This window comes from Canis lupus, chromosome 26, assembly GCF_011100685.1.
Source record: "Canis lupus familiaris isolate Mischka breed German Shepherd chromosome 26, alternate assembly UU_Cfam_GSD_1.0, whole genome shotgun sequence".
In the NCBI taxonomy this organism is placed as follows: domain Eukaryota; kingdom Metazoa; phylum Chordata; class Mammalia; order Carnivora; family Canidae; genus Canis; species Canis lupus.
In genome coordinates this window covers 34,945,423-34,956,527 of record NC_049247.1, presented here as the reverse complement: position 1 = coordinate 34,956,527, position 11,105 = coordinate 34,945,423, and positions in this window count along the sequence as shown.

Below are 11,105 nucleotides of genomic sequence, written 5' to 3'. Positions count from 1 at the left end.
ACTGTCCCTACTCTTCAGTTGTCTAAAATCACATTATGAAGTTCTTTAATTCTTTTGACATGATTGGAAACATTTTCCAATTTACTGTTCATGAAGATGATAAATTCTTTTTATCATCAGAAGGAGTTCTGACAACAAAATAGTAATAATTACAGGCTCTCAGAAAATTCTGGAAAATCAGGCCCCATGCTTGGTGCTTAGGGTTATATTTTATACTTGTCACATATTACATTATATATTTTAATTAAAAAGAATTACATTTAAACATGTTTTGAGGCTTTGATCTCTCTTGGTCAACATTATCTCAAATGGTCACCTTCCTCCAATACATATAAACAATCTCTAGATATTTCCATTCCAAGATTATTATTCAGCTCTCTGTTAGCCTTATTTTTCTGCTGAGTATTATACCTCATTCATTAACATTGGCTTTCAGAAGTGTCCTTTGGGTTATTTCTTTGTTGGCCACAACTGGTCAGGGGGTCACTTTCTTCCTGTGAAGCCTGCCTCTAATTGTACTGTGGAGATTTGCTTGGGGCACAGAAGTGTTGTGCTTCTCATTTCTATGGTGTTTCAACTCTGGCTCCAGAGCTAGTGCAGCTGTCATGGTGGCCCTCATAGAAAATCAGATCAGGTTGTGAACAAGTGATAGGGAGGTGGCTGAGACATTAGAAATTCCACGGAAGCACCACAATAGCCAGGGTGGCAAAGGTTGGCCTGAAGCCTGAAACCATGACCTTCTTAAACTCAGCCATGTATGCCCAAAGACATGTAACCAGTAGACGCATCAATGTTGTTTCAATAATTCAGGGGCATCTGGATGGCTCAGTGGTTGAGCATCTGCCTTAGGCTCAGAGCATGATCCTGAGGTCCTGGACAGAGTCTCGCATCAGGCTCCTCATAGAGAGCCTGCTTCTCCCTCTGCCTATGTCTCTGCCTCTCTCTCTGTGTCTCTCAGGATTAAATAAATAAAATCTTTAAAAAAACTGTTTCAATAATTCAAAGGAAAGCTGGAAGGGGAAATAAACTAATTTTTAAAATAATGGAATAAGTATAAAGCAAGAAATAATATGGGGATCTAAATTCAAACATATAAATAATCACTCTAAATGCAAAGTATCTGAATCTACTAGTTAAAAAACAGACATTCTTAGATTGGATAATGAAGTAATACCTGACTATATGTAGTCTACAAGAACCTGATTTTATGTGTAATGAAAGAAGTAGGCTGCAAGAAGAGGAATGGGGGAAAATATGCCATCCAAACTCTAATTGAAGAGCTGGAGAGGCTCTATTAATATCTGACAATATTGACTTCAGAACAAAGAAAATCTTCAGTTATAAAGAATCATATTCTATTGTGATAAACGGATAAGTTTGCCAGGGAGACATAACAATCTTAAATAATTATGCAAATATAAACAGAGCTTCAAAATGTATTTAAAACTGAACATAAATGAAAGCAGCAATAGGATAATCCACAGTTGTAGCTGGAGACTTTAACACTCCTCTGTCAGTAATAGAACTAATAGACATAAAACCAGCAAGGATATATAAGAACTAAAAATACCATAAACCAACTGGATCTATTAGACATTTATAGAACCCTACACACACCAACAGCAAAATATTCTCAAGTGTTTCCGGAACATTTACCAAGTTGGATCATATCCTAGCCCATAAAACAAATGGTGAAAAATGTAGAACTGAAGTCATACAAAGTGTGTTTTCTGACTTTAATAGAAGTGAACTAGAAATAAATAACAGATCTCCAAACACTTTAAAATTAAACTGCACACTCCTATACAATACATTGATTGAAGACAGTCTTTAAAATAAATTTGAAAATACCTTTAACTGTACACAAATGAATATATAGTATATCAATTTTCGTGTGATAGAGTTAAAGCAGTAACTAGCAGGAAAGCCATTGCATTAAAATGCTTATACCAGAAAAAGAAAAAAATCAGAAGCAAATATATGAGGTAAGAAACTAGTAAAAGAAGAGAAAAATCAAGAAAGCTGAAAGAAGGAAATAAAAATAGGAGCTAAATGAATAAAATTGAAAACAGGAAAACAAGAAAATCAATGAAATAGAAAAGGTGATTTTTTTAAAAGATCAATAAAATTGATAAGCCTCTAGCAAGATTGACAAAGATAAAAGGAGAGAAGACACATGTTGAAACCCACCTATACCAAGGATAAAGAGTAACACTGTAAAAATCTCCGTGTACATGACTACAATAATTTACATGAAATCAGCAAAGTCTTTGAAAACTGCAAACTCACAAAACTCAACTACAAAATAGATATTCATTCTGAATAGTCTTATAATTTCTAAAAATATTAAATATGTAACCAACAAGTGGGTGGTAGGTTAACAGATCATCAGTACTGAAGATAGTAAATCAAACATGACCATTGCTTCTTGTTCAAGAATTCTTAGCCAATCCTTTCATTGCTGTATCAGATTAGTGGAAAAATAATAGACTAAAACTTGTATATATATGAGAGTTATAATTTTACATTAAAAAATATTCTTGAAGAACAAGTTTAATCATGAATATATTTAGAACCAAAGCAAGCTAATACAAGATTGTTAACAAAGGATAAAATACAAGATGGCCAGTTAAATGTGAATTTCTGATAAACAGTGATTTCTTTCAGGGTAAAAATGTCCCATGAGACATTTTGGACATACACCAAATAAAACCAGACGGGCAAAATCACATACTCCAAAAATTAAAAAGCATCTGCTTAAGAACAAAGCACTCATAGTACTTCACTCAACACTTTCAGGAAATCCACAATTTATAAATAATCTATCTAGAAAATGTTTTTTTTTTAAATAGATGAAATAAAGAAGAGTAATAGTACTTCCAAACACAGGTATCAGCTAATCTCAACATTGATGCTATTGCCACCAAGCATAAATCAGATACTGAAGAATAAAATGTCTTTAAGATGCTGAAGAAAGCATTACTGAGTAATAAAAATTACAAAGCAACCAAAAAGTGGCTATAAATCATTCTGCAATATCTGAAAACACGTGACAATATCCAACATCTACGGGCAATGTGCTGATATAGCAGAAGAGACGGCCAAGGCAGATAGTCACCTGTGGTGGTGCCCCCTTATGTGTGATTTTGCTTTCTAATGGTTTAAGTGACCTGCAGTCACATGGTCAACCGAGGACAAAAGCATAGGGTCCTCCTCATATTCTCAGGTTACTAGTGGTCTAACACTATTGATTCAGCCCTCTTCACAGCACTACGTGGCATCTTATCATGTCACATCATCACGAGAACAGTGAGGGCAGCACAAAAACCTATTTAGAGAGAGAGAGAGATCCCACTCAGTATGTCTCTATTCCAGTAGATTGTTGTAATTGTTCTATTTTATTATTATTGTTAATTTCTTACTGTGCCTAATTTCTAAATTAAACTTTATCATAGGTAAATATACATAGGAAAAAAAATATAGTACATATAGGATCTGGTACTATTTGTGATTTCAGGCATCCATTGGGGATCTTGGAATGTGTCCCTCATGGATAAGGGGGATTGCTGTTTTTTTTTTTTTTAACTGACTTATAATAAACCAGCTCTTATTGTTTCTAGTTCTTTGTGGTCACTCTCTATTTCCTACCATGGGTATTGCAAAAATGAAAGATTCTAAGGCTCTTCAATTTGTTCCTGGGAGAAAACAATCACTTAATAGCTCATGAGCTCTGTTTCTACATAGACGGTGTTGTCGATGGATAAGTTAGTTCGTGAGGCCTTGGTTCACTCTATTTCTCTGTAACTGGGATTAAGTTTATTATATACTTCTTAAATTGAAGTATCAATGTCGATGGGGGTAAGAGAGAACTTTCATGGTATCCAAAGGGTCATAGTAGCAAATGTGAGCAGCTCGTTAAAACGCTGAATGAATAAAGGACAGTCGTTGCACAAGTTCCCGGTGTGCCAATGTATAGGGTTGTTGAAGTTTTATCAGAAATATGAAATCAGGTAATGTTATTCAGAAAAAAAAAACATTATTCAAGTGTTAAAAGAATAATACCAAAGGTCATTTTTGTTTAAGTGGAAGGCTAAATTGTGTTCTAATATGATGAGTGTCCATTTGTTGAACATGGATGATTTAGTTTTCATTTTGATATAGTTTTCATTTTGTCTAATAGGAAAGTTAAAGTTTGGATGGGGAGCCTAATGTTTTTGACACAAGAAGTAACTGTCACTCAGTGCTATGACCAGATTCCCTCTTTCTCTACTTTTGTCCAATGAAGGACTCAGCTTCTCCTCCAAAAATGTGCTGAATATGATTATTCCTTATCGGCTTCAGGAATGTAAAATTATTCATTCGTTCAATCTAACAAATTTTTAGCCTCCTAATTCTTTCATCTGTGTTGATCATTCTGAGGTCTCAATAGATTTGTATGATAAGATACACACTGGGGATATTTTTAGTTTCAGAAAAAAAGGATGTGTATCAAAAGAGAGTCATCCTGCCACTGTTTTAAGCTCTGTCTTCAGGGACTCAGGACTGTGATTTATCCTTTTTTGCCCTTACAGGCACTCCGTAAAGGAGTCAGCAATACCAAGTTCCCCTGCAGCTGAATGACTTTGTATGTACTCACTGGCTTTACTAATTTATGAAATCACATTACACTACACTTGGATGGGGACAGAACTTGAAATTAGAAACTGTAAGTATAAGGAGAAATGTTATATATTTTTCATTAGTGTAACAGATTCTGATTGTTTTACCAGATTGACAGTAATCTTCATATTTATTCATTTGCTCATTTTTTAAAAGAAACCCTTTATTGACAAGGCATGATGCAAGGCCCAAGGTGTCCGTTGGTCAAGGTAGACAGACTCTCTTCCCTTGCTCAGGCTATTGGTAAAGGAATGATGTTTCTACAAGGAATGACAATTGGTTGGTATAAAAACCACAAGGGAAACATTACATTGTGTTATTATAGTATTTTGCTGGATCAGCTAACTGTGTCCAGGACTGAAGGAAGACTATTAGAGAGAGATGATACTTTAGTTAATACCTGAGGGATGTTGGACCCCTGGGCAGGCTAAGAAGAGGAAAGGAACACTCCAAGTGGAGGAAACAGAAATGTGTTCACAGCATCTAGGATTTGACAAATCTATATTTAGTCCATTTTTATTTTGTACTCCGTAAAATGGAAGAAGTTTAATTATTTTTCTAATAATCTTAAATTTATTTATTTATTTATTTATTTATTTATTTATTTATTTGGGGGTAGGGGTAGGGCCAGAGGGCAAGTGAATCTCAAGTAGACTCCATGCCCAGTAGGGAGTCTGACACAGGGCTTCATCTCATGACCCTGTGATTATGACCTGAGCCAAAAGCAAGAGTCAGTCCCTTAACTGATGGAGCCCAGATGGCCCTATTTTTCTAATAATAATTATAATAAAATGTCATGCTTTTATTGTCTTTAAGCAATTCCTAGACAAGATCTAGTAGTAGAAGATTAAAGGAGAGGCAGTTAATAACTAGGAGAAAACAATATATTAATCCCTATATCTATCTATCTATCTATCTATCTATCTATCTATCTATCTATCTATCTATTATCTATCTATCTATCTATCTATCTATCATCTATCTATCATCTATCTATCTATCTATCTATCTATCTATCTATCTATCTATCTTTTGTCTATCCATCTATCTCTATCATCAATCTGTCATCTATTAAGAAACACAGAGAGTTGAGCCTTAAGGAGGTTACTGATTCAGAAACCAATGAAGTCGATTCTAACCCGAGGGAAAAAATGTGAGGCTGGTAAACTTCACTTAAGGAAGATACAAGAGAAAACAAGCATGTGGAAGACATGGATCTGACAGGCATGAGTTTGGATCAGGTTGAATCAAGGAGATTCTCTTTCCTATGAAATTCTGAGCTGTGAACTTTGAAAAGTGACAGATCTAGAGGAGAAGAAAAGACCTGCTACACAAAAGACCTGTCAAGTGTGTTTGGATTTTTGCTTTGTTTTCTGAGTAAATTTTTCTTATTCTTCTTTGCCTATTTTTCTTAAATAAAGATCTAATTAGAATCTATTATGAGACATACCAAATGACAACTGAAATATGAAGATTTATGCATTTAGTCTGTAAGAGAGGGTGACAAGTTTATAAAAGAAGGCAACTTATAATGAAAGATATATTTTGTATTTTGATATGAGGGGGAAAGAGGGATGTTAAATTTCATTTAAAAAGTCTTCACCAGGGGAAGTCTGGGTGGCTCAGTGGTTTAGCGCTGCCTTCAGCCCAGGGAGTGACCCCGGGGTCCCGGGATCGAGTCCACATCGGGCTCCCTGCATGGAGCCTGCTTCTCCCTCTGCCTGTGTCTCTGCCTCTCTCTCTCTCTCTTTCTTTCTCTTTCTGTATCTCTCATGAACAAATAAATAAAATCTTAAAAAATAATAAAATAAAAAAAAAAGTCTTCACCTGTTTTATTCTTATGGTTTCTCTGATTCTTTTTCTTCTTTATGATTAGGGGATAACAATTGCTAGAAATGAAATATCTCTGCTTATTTTTGAATCTTCAGCTGAATATATTGTTCTGATTCATTCCCTGTATGCAGTTTTGGCTAAAGAAATCCAAGCACTACTTTGCCTCTAGGACTTACCGATTCACTGAAGAAATCATGCAAGTCAGAGTGACCTGGATGAATTATTTTCCTATGGAGAACCAGACCACCTCAAACTCCCTGAGATTTTTACTGGCATTTTCAACTCCTCCTGGAGCCAGTTTTCAAAGCAGAGGAATCACAATGTTATTCATTTTCAAATCGTTTTTCCTCCACCCAAATCTTTCAATAATGTGTGTTACTCTAGGTGACAAAATGGCTGGCTGCCAACACTTTCTTCAACAATTTAGAGTACAGTATTGTGTATTTTGGCCTTTGCTCAGATATTTATCTGGAATGCAAATGTACCTTCTCAATAGTTTTATTCTAGAATGATAAGACAATGATAACAGGGCAATGGTACACCTTGACAGCAGTGAGTCAGAGAATCTAAGGAAGGAAGGGCCCCTTGGGCTCTCCTCTGGGCCAGTTTCTTTTAACAATGAGCAGCTGAACACCCCAAACAACGGAAACAGGTGGCTTTCCATTGTATGTATGATACAGAGCCATCACACAAAATGCATGTTCCTACAACTCTTGGGAATCCAGAATTGTATGTCTTCATCAGGCAACCTGTCACCAAAAAGAACAATTCTGTTTGTACTCCAATCTTCAGACAGCATCTCTGCCTGATTTGGAAGACTTTGGGTTATTGGTAATACAGGACTGGGCCACCGGTCTTTGGCCACTTATCGAAGACAAATGGCATTCTTTGTGACTCCTCTCTTGTCGTTGGCTGCAGAGCTAACTGGTAAAGGGAAGAATCAGAATGGCAGTTCAGTAAAACAACAGAACACGGAAAAGATCTAAGTTGTACAATGAAGTGTTATTTTGCAGGGGACAGATGAGGGCATAAAATAATTAGATCTAGCATCTAATTCCTGTGACAAAGCTTGTAAAAAGAAGAGAAAACAGTGCATCGTAAATCCAGCCCTCTGCCACTGACTGGAGCAGAAGAGAACTTGGTACAATTCCATCTTTTTTAGTTACAAGGTTAAGAACGTAATCTTGTGAAAAACAGTTCTATAATCACGACTAAGCTTCAGTGTCTTTCAGATAAAGAGCTTTGGGTTGGAAAATTATAGAGCAGTTATAGAGCAGTTTTCTTAAGCAATCTTTATTTCCACTGTATTTATTTCTTTTAAGGATTTGGTTGGGGTTTTGAAAGAAGCTCTGAGATGTAAAACATTTAAATTGGGATCATTTAAAATTTCTAATTATATCAAAGGGGATCATAAATATAATAACACCCAGTGTAGGGGTGTGTGGGTGGCTCAGTTGATTAAGTGGATGACTCTTGATTTCGGCTCAGGTCATGATCTCAGGGGCCTGAGATCAAGCCTCACTTCAGCTCTGAGCAGAGCATAGAGCCTACTTAGTATTATCTCTCCTCTCTCCTGCTGCCCCTCCACCGCTACTCACATTTCCTCTCAAAAAATAAAACTAAAAAAACAACAAAAACAAAAAACAAAAAACAAAAAAAAACAAAACAAAAACAAACAAAAAACAATCAATATATATATAACTGCCAATTTACAATATAACTACCAATTTGAAAAATAATTTTCACCTAATCACGCTCACTGTTTAGGTGTAATTGCAAATATTTTGAGAGGGAATGTATCAATTTATGGAGACATAAAATTGAATTATCTTTGTGATTACATCTGGGTTGCCTGAAGCATTTTGCTCTTGTCGATTTATCTGTGTTTGGTTTAGTATTTTTGCTCCCAGCCTGAAGACATTGCCAGTCAAAATTCCAGAAAAGTCATTCCTGTTTCAAAATGTTGAAATCCCTTGAAGTTCTTTCCATTCTTAGACTGCTTATTCCATCTGTAATGGAAATCTCCTAATTTCATTCATTTCCATGATTTCATTTGCCGTTTAATAACTTCTGAATCTATACCTTCAACTCTTATATTAATTTGTTCCTAGTCTTGCATTAAAAAAAATATATCCTGAAACACCAACCTCATTGTCTTCTTTGTACGTAATTCAATGTTCATATATCATATATTCCATATGAGTGAAGGGCACTGCTGCCCCCCCCCCCCCAGTGGTACCAGGAGGGAAACCTGGAGCCATGTCTTAATCGTTCCTCTTCCTAACTGCCCATGTCCCATAGATGATTAAGTTCTGTAACACGTAACTCCCAAATGTTGTGAATCACTGCACTACTTTCCACCATCATCATTCTATCATATTTCAGATCGCCATTTTCTCCTACAGAAAACACCGCAATAGCTTTTTCACTGATCTTCCCCTCAATCCAGTTTCCATGCTGAAACAGAATTGTTTGCTCAAATCTGAACCTGCTCAAATAACCAACATTTTTCATCTTTCTCATCCTCAAATCTATGTTTCAAACACACTATTTTTTTTTTTAATTTCCTGAAAAAGCTTCTCTTGCCTCTAGGAACAGCTCCGCATAAAGCTGTTCCTCACATGCCGAATATTCTCTCCCTGTTTTCTAAAATACTTACTATTTTTTTTTAATCCTCTTTGGTAATTCCACCTACTAATTTTTTCCCATGTCTATTCCCCTACCCCAATTCTAGACTAGTACCCCTTCATTATTCATTTTTTGGCACCTTCTCAGCAACTTTCACTTCTCTTCCATATTTAGCAAAATCTATTGTAATTGTGTGATTACTTGGTTGAGTTCTCAGTAAAATCCTTTCACGGAGAGAACATGTCTACCTAACTATAGCACGCTCAATAACTAACACATAGTATCTAAAATATTTAGCACTCAGTAGGTGTTCGGCAGATATCAATAGAATGAGCGAATGAGCAGGTAAGTGAAAAAATAGTTAAATCAAAATGAGATTTGATTTTACTACAGAATAAAATGGTTGTGTTCTGAGCTTTAAGACATAGAGTCTCTTTAAAATTCAATCCCTAAGGATATAAGTCGTCCAATTCTTTAGTCCTTTGTTTCATTTGTTTCTTTTGGCTATCTTTGCTTTCAAGAAGGCAAGGAAATGGGTTCATCATTTGTCTTGCATAGTTGCCGCCAAGTATTTCTCCACTAAAAATCAAAGCCAGCTCTAAATCAAGGCAACAGCTAATCTTCTTCCTTAGCCTGATATCTCCACACAAACCTAATATACCTTTTTAAAATCAGTAGACTTTATCTTTAAAGCAGTTTCAGGTTTATGGAAAAATTTAATGGAAAGTATACAGAATTCACATTAAGTCCTTCACCAAGTTTTCCCTATATTATGCACATAACGCATTAGGGTGGCACATTTGTTTTATAATTGGGGAACCAATATTGATTCATTATTATTAACTTGAGTTAAGAGTTTGTTTACATTAGGGTTTGCTCTCTGTGCTGCACATTTCTATGGGTTGTGATGAGTGTATAAGGGCATGTAGCCGCCATATGTTACCAGACAGTATAGTTTCGCTACCCTGAACACCCCCTGTGCATCCTCCCTCATGCTTCCTGAGCCTTTAGCAACCACTGATCATTTTCCAGTTTTCATAGTTTTTCCTCTTACACAATTTCATGTAATAGGACTAATACAGTTCATGGTTTTTTCAGATTTTTTTTTTCCCTTTAGCAACATGCATTTGCATTTCCTCCATGTCTTTTCAAGGCTCTATGGCTATTAATAGCTGAATAATATTACATTGTATGGATGTAGGTCAATTTGCTTATTCATTTGTATATTGAAGGACATTGTGGTTGCTTCCAGACCTTGGCAATTATGAATAATGCTGCTATAAACTGTTCATGTTGTTGTGTGGACATAAGTTCTCAACTCACCTGAATAAATACCAAGGCGTATGACTACTGGGTCTTATGATAAGAGTATAGTTAGCTTTGCAAGTTGCTGTCAAACTGTCCTAAGAAGTGGCTGTACCATTGCTTTCCCACCATGAATGAATGAGAGATCTCGTTGCTTCACACCATCCTCAGCATTTGGTGTCTGCAGTGTTTTGGATATTGGCCATTCTAATAGGTGTGTAGTGATATTTCATTTTTTGGGGTTTAATTTGTAATTCCTTAATGCCATATGATGTTAATCATCTTTTCATATGTTCATTCGAAGTCTTTGTATCTTCTTTAGTGAGATGATATTCACATCTTTTGCCCATTTTTAAATGAAACTGTTTTCTTACTCTTGAGTTTTAAGACTTCTTTGTATATTTTGGAAACAAGGACTTCATCAGATACATGTTTTGCAAAGATTTATATCCCAGTCTTTGGCTTATGCTGCCATCCTCTTAAAGGTGTCTTTCACAGAATGAAAGTTTTTGATTGTAATGAAAAGTCTTATATTCATTCTTGTTTCAGGGATGATAACCTTTGGGGCTGTGCTTCTAAAAGGACATTATCAAACCCAATGTCACCAAGATTTTCTCCTATGTTAATCTTCTAGGAATTTTAAAATGTTGGATTCTTCCTTGAGGCTTATGATCCTTTTT